At 36.3% G+C, this 14,990-nt stretch overlaps 1 long non-coding RNA gene across 1 annotated transcript; it reads right to left on the bottom strand.

The window, feature by feature from the left end:
• Window positions 1–5,790: 5,790 nt before the first annotated feature.
• Window positions 5,791–8,237, bottom strand: LOC128628318 (uncharacterized). Its single transcript, XR_008392691.1, has 5 exons — window positions 8,132–8,237; window positions 7,644–7,672; window positions 6,488–6,599; window positions 6,291–6,364; window positions 5,791–6,018 (listed from the first exon to the last, which is right to left on the bottom strand). It is a non-coding gene; the product is annotated as an uncharacterized LOC128628318 (long non-coding RNA).
• Window positions 8,238–14,990: the final 6,753 nt, after the last annotated feature.

Here is a 14,990-nt window from a genome sequence, read left to right as displayed (position 1 = left end):
TAAGACTTACCTGATTAGAGTGTTCCATTTTGAGGTTGTTTGGCATCCACATGCCACATCCCTCCTCTGGAAATTAAGGATACTTTGCTTGTAGCTCAGAGCCCTTCCGCTTGAGAAGCACATGTGAAGCCCCAGAGTATACATACCACTTTGGAGATTTTAAAATACTCTTTTCCCTGCTTTTTCTTAGGCTCATATAAATTTTATTTTTCTAATCACAAGGAGAATAAGCTGATGTGCTTGATGGAATAGTTTTAGTTAGGGAATGGATGAAAGTCCACTAGCCGTAGTTGATCTGCCTCACTGGTATATCTGCTCACCCTTTATACAACCTTTTAAAATAATGAAATGCTATTTTCCTAGAGTCTTCCTCCTGAGCAGAGGCTTTTAACAACCCTGTTGGAAGCTCATGTAAAAGCTCAAGGTGGAGAGGTTTACCTGGTATAGGGATTTGTTTCAGGTTATGTCATAAACCAGCATGTACTCCTCTCTCTGCTCTTTTTGATTCTGATGGGGACTGAGGCATTCTTTACCTTAAATATAAGGTAGAAAGGAGAAGAGAGAGAGGTGGAGAAGGAGAGGGGAGCATTAGAATATAAAAGAAATGAAAAGAAAAACTAAGCCCTCAGATTTGAGAAACGCATATACTTATCAAACTCTATTTTCCGGTCTCTAAGACAGATGAATTTTGATTCAGGTGCCACTTTGTCAGGTATCAGGGTGAATAAATTCACGGGTGTTCATGTTATGGGATGTTTATTCTTTCACATAATGCAAAGTGGGTGAATGATCTCCTAGCCATTTTTAAATATGTGAACTTTTAATTTTTGACTTAAAACATTGTTAATCTTTTTTTAAAGGATCATGACTCTATTTACTGCCTCCATTTTAAATTTTGTCTTCTGTAGGTCTAGACATAACCATTTTTATCTTATTTCAGTATCTTTTGGTAATTTCATTCATTTTTTGGATGGTAACACCAAGAATACTTAAAGTATGTTACAAAAGACTTCAGAATAAGAGTCTGTTAATCCTTGTTTTCTCTTTCTAGCTAGAAATTTCTCATCAAGGAGTCAAAACGTCACTAGGTGTGAGATAACCAGTTATTAATAATGATAGCTCATAAAGAAATCACTTACAATAAAAGTGTAAAAAGAAGGTATTTTCAAAGAGTTTATAAATCTTCCCCCAACAGCTGTCCTTTCCAAAATTTCTGTTCTTTCCACCCATGGGCAGGGTCGCCTATGAGTCATTCTTTCTTAAAAGCGAGAGATAAATTCCTAATAGCCACTGACTTATTAAACACTGTCTTTTCACTGCTTGAATTTTGATTTCCTGAAAGCTATCCCAACTTAAAGAGCCAAATAATCTGTGTGTGGAACACTTTTGCAGAAAGTTCTCTGGATCTGTGCCTCAACACTCAGTAGGCCATTTGTGGAGTGACTCTAATTTATCATTGAAACCAGGGCATTTTTGAGAGGAAAAGGAAGTGCTATTAATAATTATCCAGGACAGCAAAAACTGGGGCTATTTCACACACATTGGGGTGAATTTTTAGGAAGTAAGTGGTCAGCAAATAAAAACTCGAAAGAAAGGGAGAAAATCAAACTAGAAATTATTTTCTTGCAATAATGTTTAAAAACTGTGCTGTGTGCTATGCATCTATTAACTCATCATAGTAACTGAATTCGATAGATATCATTATTTCTGTTTTATGGATGAGAAAACTGACCTGTAGGAAGTACAGTCATTTGCCAAACATCACAACATAATATATATTGGGGATAGTATTGACTTTAGAGGTTAGAAATTGTGAAAGAAACAGACTGACTGAATGAGTGAATAAAATGATTAAGAAACACAGTACATCTCATTCATGAGATGAAGAGATTCCCATGTATATTACCATCTGAGTTTTCAGAAATCTGCCAGTCTGACAACATAGTCTTAGCTAATTTATAGTTCCTGTGCTTATTTTACTTTTACAACATCATAAAGGTGATAGCAATTTCCAGCAAGTAAGAAAGCTCAGGACCATTGCTGTGGATAATTTCTTCAAGTGGAAAGATATCTATATCTATATCTATATCTATATCTATATCTATATCTATATCTATATCTATATCTATATCTATATCTATATCTATATCTATATCATCTATATCTATATAAATATAGTTTTTAAATATATCTTTATATATATATATAGTTTCCCAGTCATATATTTGACTGGCTGAAAAGAGTTCTTAAATTTTTATTCAATAATTTCACCTCTAATAATGTATTTTACAGAAACAGAGCTGGTCTTCATACTCTTTGTATGGACCAGTCATTGGACATAGGCTGCCCTGTGGAGGTGGAGGCTTTCTTCAGCCCATTTTAACATGCCTTCCAGTGTTAAATGGGGGTTGATAATAACCACCTTGTTTACTGCACACGGTTATTGTAGGAATCAGTGAGATGCCACCGTATCTCAGAGTGCCTCAAAATATAAAACATGAAATGTGAGAGATCTCGTTGTCAGTCCAATAGCCCTGAATGAACTTGCCTTCCAGTTGGACTGTGTATGAAGACCTGATTTTCCAGGGAGGTCTGTTAATGACACACTTGGATTTGGAAAGGTTCACAAAGGCAGGCAGTGTTGAACCCATTTCTTCTCTTTACATTCTGGGAACCACTGTCCTTAGAAGGGTAAATGTGGTGGTTGGTGACTATCCATCATGCAATGGGTATGACCAACAGGTTTTAAGATGGTCCCCAGTTATCCCTGCTCCTGGTCTTCATGCCCTTGTGTGATTCCCTTTCCTTGAGTGTATGCAGAAACTGTGATTTGTTCCTAACCAATGGAATATAGCAAAGTGCATGGTTTGTCACTTACATGATTATGTTACATTAGATAGTAAGTTTCAGCTTGTTAGCAGACTCTACCCTTTGACTCTTCCTTGCTGGCTTGGTGAAGGAAGCTGTTAGGTTAGAGAAGGCCACACAACAGGGAGCTGAGGACAGCCACTATCCAATATCCAGCAAGAAATCGAGCCCCTCAGTCTGATAGCTCACAAGGAAGTGAGTTCTAACAGTCATGTGGGTTTAGAAGGGGATCCTTACCCAGATGAACCTCAGTTGAGGGCACAGCCCTACCTGCCAGCTCAATGACCATGTGCAGAGGACCCAGTTAAGCTATGGATTCCTGACCACCAGAAACTGAGATAATAATGATTTGTTGTTTTAAGCTGCTGAGTTTGTGATATGGTTATGCAGCAATAGATAACAAATACACTAGGTAGTAATAATACAATATACTTTCAAAGGCATATATTGATCGGTTATTTTTCCCAAATGGGTATTTTAGAAACTAAGCCAATTATACTTATCCACTCTTGAGTTGTGCTCACGTCACTGACCACCAGTATGAGAGAGTCCACTCAGGGAGTTTGGGAAAGAAGAATTCCACCCACGGTACTATCAGATGTATAACTCTGAGAAAGTCACCCACTCTACATCTGTTTAAAAACTGTGCTGTGTGCTATCTATCTATCTTATCTATCTATCTATCTATCTATCTATCTATCTATCTATCTATCTATCTATCAATCATCATCTATCATCTAATCTGTCTATCTATAGCTGCTTTACATGTACAGTGAGATAATATTTACCTTACAGAATTTTGTGAGAATTAAATGAGATGATGCATGTCAAGTGTCTGATATAGTGGTCCCCGAGAGATTCCAGTCTCTTTCATTTCTTTCAAAGGTTGCCTGGAATTTAATTGAGCAGATACATGCCTTATAGACAAATGATAGGGAAGATTGCTTATTCTTTAAACTGAGAGAAGCTAACTTCAGTAGAGGATCATCTTGCCCTTTTTCACTGTGATTGGGTAAACCAGCTGGTTTATTGGCTAAATTGGTTTTGTCTACTAAAGCCAGGTCTCTCTAGTAAAAGTGAAAAGTGGTTTGGACATGTAAATCTAGGGGCTCTTCAGGTTTCTGAAAGGACTAATGGATGCCAGGTTAGCTAGATAGAGAAAAATTAAATTCATTTAAGAAATACTTTTAGCACCAATTATGTACCAGGCACTCTCTGTGGTGTCTAAAGCTTAATTTTATCTGTATATCTGGATACAAAACTCTTTGTTAAAGGTGAACAGATTTAGATTTTCTCATTTATAGGAACCCTCTATTATCTTCAGAGCAATACATTCTTATGACTACTGGTTCTTACATATATACATACATTCTTATGACTTACGTATATAAGAGATACAATCAGGTTACAAGTTCTAGACTTTTAAATTTTTTTCCTTTCTTGTACTGTATTTTGTAAAGTGATACTTTTTCTACTTCCTCTGATTGATCATCTTCCTTCTAGCTTTGATTTATTTATTTTCAGTCTGTTCTATGAATATATCACAACTTATTTCTCCATTCTACTTTTGGTGTACCTTTGAATTTCTTCTAGTTTGGGGCTATTACATTAATGCCATTATGGCTGTTCTAAAAATATTTATGCTGGTTGACAAAAACTAGCTGCTCTTGGTTATATAAAAAGGAACAGAATTTTGGGATCACGTGTATGCACATCTTCAATAATACTAGATAATGCCCAATCATTTCCAAAGCAGTTGTATCATTTTACAGTTACCTAGTAATGCATGTCTTCAAGTTGTGACACTCTGTGGCAGACAGGGTTGGTGCCCCATCCATATATTCTGGCACGATTTTCATGCATGACCAAATCGAGGGCTTGAACTATAAAACCTGTAACTTTTTGCCTGAATGCTTTCTTTCACTTCCAGAACCCTCTTAGCTCTCAGCAGTCTAGAAATGCTCAGGAGTTAACATTCTCCCCATCCACTCCTAGAAGCTTCCCTGACCAAATCACTAACCAAAATGATGTATAACAACTTTAGCTCCCTCTTCCAGCTAGTGGGATATCTCTGAGATATATTTACCACCACCTGGTGTTTTTCAAAGAATAAAGCTCTTATTTGTTCACAGTGATATCTTGCTCAGTAATAATACTTTTTTTGGCTCTCTCCTCTTCCATGTCTCACATATCCACTTCTGTATTAATAATTCCTAGGATCATCTTCCAAATAAACTATTTGCACTTGAATGATTTTTGACCCCTTTGACATTTATGGGATGAGCCTCCCCCATGTCTTCCCACATAGCCCTGTGACCTTGACCTCACTCTCACTCTGCGTTGTCTTCCAGTAGGAATGTACTCTCATTGAGAAAAGGGGCTTGATTTGTTTCCTTCATAGCCCTACTCATATCTAGCAAACTTTCTGTCATGGAGAAGGTAATCAGTATTTTTAGAGGAATAATTATCTTCAACAGTGTCGGGTGAAGGAGCCACTATGAAAAATAAGGCAGAAAAAGGAAGGTGACAATTAATATGAGGAGGTGTATCTTAGTGAATTGGAGTATCTTAGAGAATACCTCTGAGGAGGAACATTTGACCTCAATGAAGTATAGGAGCAAACCGTCCATTCATCACAGGGAAGAGCATTCTAGAGAGTAGAAGGAGCGTGTGCAAAGGCTCTGAAATTGAAGTAATTGATTCATTTGAGGATAAGATTATAGGCTTGTTTGGCTAGAGTGGAACAAGGTGAGAGTGACAGAAAATGAGGCAGGAGACATAATCAGTGATAAAAAATTAATAAACGAATGAATAAATAAATGCCTGAATGAATATATGTATGAGAAGCAACAAGATACAGAGAAAATTTATTCATCTTCTTGTTTTTAAAGATTTTATTTTTATTTCTTTTTAGAGGGGAAAAGAGTGAGAAAGAGAGGGAGAGAAACATCAATGTGTGGTTACCTCTCACACAACCCCCATCGGGGGACTTGGCCTGCAACCCAGGCATGTGTCCTGACTGGGAATCAAGCCAGTGACCCTTTGCTTCGCAGGCACGTGCTCAATCCACTGAGTCACACCAGACAGGGATTATTCATCTTCTTATGAATAAATTTCTTCATTTGTAGTATGAGAATATTACTGTTTAATCTAGAGGGGTTGAGGATTAAACAAGAGGCAATAAACAAATTGCTTAGTCAGAATAACCTTTCAATGAGAACTTAGTAGTTGTAGTAGTAGCAATAGTAGATGTAGTAGTCATTTTAGTACAGACTACAGATCTGGTAGTTGGGAATAGGAATAATTTTCTCAAGCAAAAGGACCAAGGGAAGATACTGAAAGTATTTAAGTATTTGAGCTTAGCCAGTTATGAAAATGTACCAGACAGAAAGAGAAATAGCATTATAGAAGTTAAACTTTACCCATTGTTGAGGATCCAAATTGGTGGCATAGGTGGATGTTACATTCACCTCCCAGGACCAAACTTGAACTGCAACTAAAATATAGAATAATCAACCTGAATAACCACTGAAGACAAGTGTTCTAACCAAGAATTTACAGAAGAAACCACATAGAGACTGGTAGGAAGGGTGGAGATGCAAAAAGAGCCTTCACTCACATGAGTAGCAGCTGAGATTGTGGAGGGATATCTCAATTGAACAGTTTTCCCCTGAAGAGTGTGAGTATTCAACCCCACACCACACTCCCCAGCCTAGAGCACCAACAGTGAACTGTTAGAAATGGAAGATAAGAAAACAATGCCAATTACTATTCTATCAAAAAATATACTTAGGAATAAATTTAATCAAAAATATAAAAGACCTCTACTTGGAAAATTATAAGACATTGAAGAAAAAAATTGGAAAATATACAAATAATTGAAAGCGTATACGGTATTCATGGATAGGAAGAATTAAAACATCATTAAGATGTTCATATTATTCAAAGCAATCTATAGATTCAACACAATTCCTGTCAAGATACATATGTCATAGAACTAGAAGAAATATTCTAAAAATTATATGGAACCATAAAGACCCTGAATTCCTGTAGCAAGTTCAAGAAAAAAGAACTAAGTTGGAGGAATCATGCTGCCTGATAGCAAATTATACCACAAGGCCATAGTAATCAAAACAACATGGTATGGTACTGGCATTATATACATATATATATATCAATGGAACAGAATAGAGTTGTAGAAATAAACCCATACCTTTTTGTTCAATTTGTATTTGACAAAAGAGGAAAAAACATACAATATGGTAAAGATGGTTTATTTAATAAATGGTATTGGGAAAATTGGACAGGTAGGTGCGAAAAAAGAAACACTGGACTGCCTTATTGCACTATACACAAGTGTAAACTCGCAATAGATTTAACACTTAAATATTAGACTTGAAACCATAAAAGTCCTAGGAGAAAACATAGGCAGTGAAATCTTGGATATTCCTTGTAGCAATATTTTTTCTGATATAGCTCCTCAGCTAGGAAAAAAAAGAAAAAAATAAACAAGTGGGACTACATCAAACTAAAATTTTTGCACAGCAAAAGAAACTATCAACAAAATGAAATGACAACCTACTGAATGGGAGAACATATTCACAAAAGTTTTGCAAAGAACTTACAAAATTCAACACCAAAACAACCAACCAATCCAATTAAAAACTGGATTTATATCATAGCAGTATTTTTTTCTGATATATCTCATTGGACAAAGGAATGCAACAAAAAAACCAAAATGTTTTTAAGATGATCTGCTAGTTCTGCATGCTTACCTGCAGATGGGTGCTCTTTGCTGACTAGGCTGAAGTAGAAGAAAAACAGGGTGATGAGTTATGTATAAGTTAATACTTCAAGAGTGCTTATATCATAAAAGTATGGCATTTTGAAAATATCATTACTCTTGAAGTTTAGAAAATCCTGTATCATTATCTGTGGTTTACAGAATACAAATTAATATATCAATGAATAAACTAGTTACACAAGTGATGGAAGAGCTAGTAATCCGAACGTTGACTATTGAGATAACACAGATAATAGCAACAACAGGTAGCCATTACCACCCCAATGTCTGGAAGAACAAAGAGAGGGGGTGGTATTACCAGAATGTAGGGACCTGATTCATGCAGAAGCTGGAACCATAAGGGGTGTGCCTGATAAGAGCTGGTTGTGGAAAAGGTAGAGCCAGAGCCAAAGATATCCCTTGAAGCAGAAAGAATGAGCACAGGCAGGGAGAGACGCACTGGTTTCTCACCACACTCACCCTCCATTCTTCCATCTGTAGCTCACATTGGCTGAACTCAGAAGGAGTACTGATATGGAAGCCTAGGAAACAGCATATACAGAAGTCAGCCCCGCCATGGTGCAGTCCAGACAGAACAGAAAAGAAGCAGGAAGAGAGCAAGGAATGGATCAGAAAATAAACCTGGGACCCGTATACCAAGAAATAAACAGCCGAAGTTCAAGGAACTGAGAGAAAGGGAACTTCTTTTGAGAATTCTCATGTGAATAACTTTCAGCCCTAAATTTTAAGTCACTATGCCACATCAGTCTGATTTTCGAGAGAGAATGTTTCAAGTCTTTACCCTGATCCAGTCACTCATAGTTAAAGACAAGGATCTGTTTACACAAAATGTGGCAAATTGGTACTTAACCTTATAAATTCCACTTTCTAGAAAAGGGTGGCTCAAACCCCACACTTTGACTGACTCTGCAAGATTTCAGTTAACCCCACACTTTGACTGACTCTGCAAGATTTCAGTTAACTAATACCTACTTTAGGTTTTTAAAATCCATATTCTTATGTGAGATTAGCCTATTCTGGCTTATATCTGTCAGATTTGGATATCAGTATTATGCTAGCAATATGATATTTTCTAGTTTTGTATATATTTGGATTAGAAGATATAGTGTAGGAAATACCTTTTCCTATAATTGTTTAATGAAAACTCAACAGTAAAATATCTAACCAGAACCCCATTTTAGAAGCAACTTTAATAATACTTCAATTTTACTCTTATTATTCATCCTTTATTTGTTGACATTCTTACCTTCTGAAATTTTATTTATAATACAAATATTTTCAAATTTTACACAGTGCTACATGAATTTCTTTCAATTTAAAAATATTATGTTATGTCTATTTTCATCTCTTCATTTTATTCTGTTGCTTAAAAGTGATTAGAATTAAAACTAAATAAATTTTATATTTTTCTACTCTAGTTCATTAAAATTTAAGCACTGCTTTTTTTTTTTTTTACTGCCTAGTTATTTGTTCGACGTTTTATTTTGCAATTCAAAAACTTGCCTGGACATGTTAATTTATCAGTTAGTTTTTCTTCACTAAATTTGGTGAACTGTTTCAATGTGCTTGCTTTTTTCTCCTCCTAAATCTGCACATTTTTAATGCTTGTTATAATTACTTATGTTTTCATTTTTACCAATTTTCCTTTTGGGAATACATTTAAATCATTGGTTGGGTCCTTTATTTTTCATTCCTTTTTATCCTTGCCCCCCACACTGAGGAAAACTGCAGGTTTGAGTGACCAGCTGCCTCAGTTTCCCCCTGACAGACAGGTTCCTGAGACGAGGGACTTCTAGTGCTAAACCTGGGAAGTCCTGGGCAAACTGAGACATCTGGAACATCTGGTTACCCCAACTGGGTATCACTGGCTGTGTTTCACAACATCCTGTTACAACTTACTCCTTCCAACCCTCCAACACTGGTTCTGATTATACTATTTTTTTAAGAATATTTTCCTACTGTCATTTCTTACCCTGATGCTCTCCCTTTCCATCATATCCTGTTGTCAGTGACTTCAGTCTACTGAATTTTTTTGTTTTTTGCTCATTTTTTAACAGCCTTTTCTTCCGTCTTATAGAGATGCCACCAGATATGTGTTACTTTATAGTTTTTGTAGTAAGTAATTTTCAGGGATGCTATCCTTTGAAATTCCAGCCCATTGTTTCTTTTCTATGAGTCATACAAACTTATTTTTAAAACCGGAAATGGTCAAATATCCAAATTTTGGTACTATCAACACACATATTATATAGTCTTTTTTTTTTTAGATCCTGTTTGTTTTTCTTTTTTCATTCTTGATAGGAGCTGTTAATGTTTGCTTTCACCAAAGACAAGGAATGTGGATTTCCCTTGACTTTACCCCCTTCCTTTTCTGGGTACTAGTCATCTCAGATCCAAAGGTAGAAAATAGGTTTACATGCATATGGTCTAGGCCACAGGTGGCAAACACACGACCCATGGCCGAATCTGACCCTCCACCTCGTTTTATCCAGCCTGGCACTTTATTTCTACCCAGTGGCAGCACCAAGCTCCTTGCCCCTAAGGAGTAGTTACATTTATACCGTCCTAAAATTACATTTGGCTCTTGGAAGGCAACTGCGAGGCTGATGTGACCCCCAGTGAAAGTGAGTTTGACACCCCTGGTAGGCGAAGCAAGTCTGCTTTCAGTCCCCATGGTCTAGGCTCTGCCCTGCTGCTCTGCCTTCTCCATGGCCACAAAAGAAACTGTAACTTTAGCATGTAGTCAGTCCTTCCAGTGTCTCTAATAACTTATTTGTATGAACTACCTTCTGCCTTTTTGTTTTGTTTTGTTTTTGTTTTTCCTTGCTATCTACTTCTTTATGCCAACTTCTGCTTTATTGTTTTCTGGGAACCAGAAATAAATGCAAAAAGATAAGAATTGTAGTAAACTTAGCCTACCCTCCCCAAGCACAAACAACCAGGTAATAACAATATTAACAACAGCAATATTTATCAGAATTTGTTGTGTGAGGCATTGTGGTAAAAGCCTTAGGTAAGTTATCACCTTTTCTATTAAGTGGTGCAACTATCTTGTTAGTCAAGTTCATGTATCTCTAAACTAGGGACAGATAGTGAAGGAGGGTCAATTTTTTTCCGACTTTTTATCTAGTAAGTAGATGACTTATTCTTTCATCTAACCAACTCCATTAACATTCTATTTAGTGATAGTTCCTTCTATATTCTAGTACTATGTACTCATAAATTTTCATTATCAATGTTTTTGAGAGTTGTAGTATTTTTGTCTTTTTAAGACATAAGTATTTTTGTCTTTGAATATTTTGTTAAGAAATTCAAAAATTGTTCTTTAGGATTTGTAATAGTATAACTTTGTTTTGTTTATACATTGGAATTCTAGGAGACTTTAACAGATAGAAATACTATAATGTTTTTCTATTGCAAGCAGTAGAAGATACAATGTATAAATAATAAAAGCAGTTCATTGGGTCACATTTTTGAAAAGGTCAAATTTAGGATGAATGCCAGGTGAAGTTTAACCATGATTCCATTTTTTTATGGATCTCTTAGCTTTTCTCTCACCTATACTTCTTATTCTTAGACTTGTTTTTCTAATATTGGAAAATTATGTATTAAATTCTGAACATTAAGTCATGCAGAAAGAAAGGGTTGTTCTGTCAAATTCTTGAAAACATGTCCTAAGCTGTGTTCTACTTGTACAACTCCTGAATTACTCCTTGTTCCTGGGATGGATCATGGAGCTTTACCCTGGCTGGTAGCTGCAGTCAGTCATTCCCAAACCTCTTGGCTGCTACTTATGCAAGGCAGGGGGAGGGGTCTAATCCCCAGGAAGACAAGGTCATGGTTAGAGGTTCATTCCGATTCTCTCAAAAGGAGGAAACACACCGCCATGGCCAAGGCCATGTTTCCTCTTTCTGAGACAGATATCTAGTGAGTGGTTTTTCTTGAAAACTTTTAGCGAAATGTTGCTGGAGTGAGAACTTACTGTTCTTTGATTTGGAACACTCTTCCTTCTTTGACTGTGAGCATTTAATTCTTCTTTCTCTGGAAAGCTCTACCACTTCAAGGGCCCTTTCTCGGTTTTACTAAGTCTTATAACAAAATAAATCATATAGCTCTCATTTACCATATTTCTCATTTTTACATTTAGGATATTTACTACACATCTCGAACTGTTAATAGATGAACAGTGTTCCCGACACTGAAGCTTTACATGACCATTTGGTGTGTATCATTATCTTTCCTATCAGTAGATAGGAAGTGAGTCTGATTAATTCTTGCCCTCAGCCTACAACCCCTTTGTATTATGCACACAGCATGTGCTAAATAAAAACCCACTAAATAAAAGTAATAAAAATATTCCACTGGAATGGAAAAATTTGCTCCAACACAATCACTACCTATATAAGAGTTTCCTATCTACTCTCTCATCTCCATTCAAATTACATACTCAGCCTTATCTCTCTCCTCTAATTACACCCCCTCCTGACCTGTAAATGATGGGAATACCTTGCTGACCTTTGCTGAACTGGTTTTAAGTTTCTCTCCTGTTTCAAAATCTAATGCCTTGAATGTTTTTTTTTACTCTGTAGTTCTCGGAGGGCTATGTCAAAGTCTATATCCTTTGAGTTATAATATACCTAGCATGATATTAAGCTCAATTTGGTCCATAAAAATTGGTTTATGATTATATGGTTATTTATTATTTATATGGTGTGATTATATAGTGTGGCTCTGAACAAAGTCATATAAAGTGGAAGTACATAATATCAAGAATGCACCTTAAAAAACTGCATTAATTTAAACCTTATGTAAGAGAACAGAAATACAGAGGGTACTAAAATAGGGGAATTTAAATGCACTTCAATATTTTGAAAGGGAAAACAAATTCTTTCACTTTTTATACACTGTGTATGTGTACATCTATACTGTTATTGAAAGAAACAAAAATTATATTCTGACATGAATGTCTTTTATGCTTAAAAAAATTAGCTGACTCTTAAGCTCATTTCTGAAACTGGTCTTTCATTTCAAATTGGAAAGATCTATGTGTTTTTTGTGAAAGTTTTCATGTACTTCAGAATAATACATCACATTTTTTGAGATTGATTTAATCTTTTTTTACTTTTACTCTGATAGTGACAAGACTGTTGATTGGCCGCAGTCATCACTTTTCTACCTGGCCCAACAGACCAGGCAAAATTATTCTGCTGTACTTTAGAAAGATAATATAAATGGCTTGTAATATAAATGGTTTCCACTGTCTCCCCTTCCATGTCCCTTAAGAGCAAAATGAAGTGAAACAAAATGAAATTAAATCACATGAAGAAGTTGAGCTACAACTAAGTAAAAGCATCTTATATTTGTCAGAAGATTAAGATGAATGAGCAACTCCAGTGGTTTAAGCAGTGTAAAGGAGATGTTAGCGTTCTCAAGTTAAAAGTATTGGATTCTCTTAAATTCTGAAGTGCAAACAATGAAGTGTTAACCTAAACCAGGGGAAATTATTTAAATAGAAACTGGGTAACTCTTAATTCTGGCACCATCTCTAAATGATGGCTGGGAATTAATTAGTGATTATTTTAAACTTAAATTCCATCAATGTGGGTTTTTTAAAAAATCAACTTGTATCTATAAAATCTGCATGAGAGTTAAACTGGAATGATTACCTAGTAAGACAGATAGTTCGCACGCAAATTAAACTGACATGCTATCTGGTTGCAAGGACAGTGTTAACACTCTGAACCTGGAAAGTTGATGCATCAGGGAATGAAGTGAGTGAGTGTAGAAATGAGATTTCTTACAGATCTACTACTTTTCTGACAAAACTAAAAGAAATATCAAGTTTACCCTAATTTTTTGTACCTGTAGAAATGATATTAATTAGACAAAGTCTAGTGTACAATGTAGCAGTTACTTTCACTTTATTCCCAAACCACAAAATGAATTCTCAAACTTGGTTTTTGAAAATGTTAATTTAAAACGATGAAGTGTGCAAATCTCTTACAGTCTGTGATATGGATCAGTAGGATCTGTATAGAGTTAATAGTTTAAGGAATATCTTTACATAATTATCTATCACTCATTTGGTTCTCTGGGGTGGTAGTGGGGCTGTGTGTAGGAAACACAGATTGTGGACCATCGGTGAGGTTGCTTTTTCAGTTTAATGAGTTGCAGTGGGACAAAAGTAAGCATGGTTTTAAGAGAGGAGAGGAAGTCTGTTATCAATGTATTAACAGTGAACAAACCTCTATCTAGCATTTACTTGCTGTAAACACTGTGTGTTACCTGGAGTAGTCCTTACAGTTGTGTAGCTAAAGAACAGTAGTTACCCCATATTGTGGAGAAGGAAATCAGGTCATAGATTGTTCAAGTCTACAGAACTACTACCTGACAGAGATGAGATTCAGACCCAGCCTGTTTGACTCCAGAGCCTTTTCCTTACATATTGGTGTTCCAGTAACAGCCTCTTCATTTCCAAGAAATGGAATGTGCACTTACACAGAGGCGGAAAGCCCAGCTGGGTTTATTGGAAACTGAAATAGAGAGCTGAACAGCCATTAGGAGTCAATGTCTGTTTTGTTATATCAGAGATCTCTCTCCAGCTCTATCTTCTTTCTTCTTTAGTTGGTTTTCTCTGCCTTCCAATTCCCACACGGCCCAACATTAGCTAATAACCATGTATGTATTTTTTAATTAAAATTCTAAGAACCATAACCACATTTGAATCAGCTCATCACTCATAAGTTTTGGGTGGACAATGACTTGTCTTGTTAAGATGTCCAGTCTTGTTTGGTGAATGAGAAAGGTCAAGGGACAGTAGAGTAGCCACGGACCAGGCTCAAGATAGATATATTGCAGCCATGCAGACACGCCCTTCTCCTTAGGCCACTGGCCATTGGCCTTCAGTCAATCGGAGGACCTGATGCCTTGGTTCTGTGAAGCTTGGGGGTTGTCCTCATCAACTGTATGAGAATCAAAGCCAAGAAAGGAGTTACCTAAGCCCCTAGTTCACTTTTCTGTGTATGATGAGGGCTCATTAAATGTTATACTGCCTGGAACTATAGTCACTTTTATGTAGTTAGTATTGGAAAGACAGAAGTCATGTTCCCATTATTTGTTTCTTTACATTTGGGTGAGGGAGCTGGACTAGAAGGTGAGTGGGAAGTGGAAAAAATAGCTCTTAAATCTCTCAGTGAGAGAAATTTCTTGCTAAGCTCACACCTGGGGATTCCAGAGGACCCAAGTATTGCAGTGAGATTTCTTCCCCTCTGACTCTATCCTCTGCTTCTGTTTGCAGGGACAATCTCCACTCAGGTTC

This window comes from Artibeus jamaicensis, unplaced genomic scaffold (assembly GCF_021234435.1).
Source record: "Artibeus jamaicensis isolate MK-2021 breed Jamaican fruit bat unplaced genomic scaffold, CSHL_Jam_final contig_685, whole genome shotgun sequence".
Classification (NCBI taxonomy): Eukaryota; Metazoa; Chordata; class Mammalia; order Chiroptera; family Phyllostomidae; genus Artibeus; species Artibeus jamaicensis.
The sequence above is the reverse complement of the archived record's forward strand: the minus strand, read 5'-3'. Positions and strand labels throughout refer to the sequence as shown.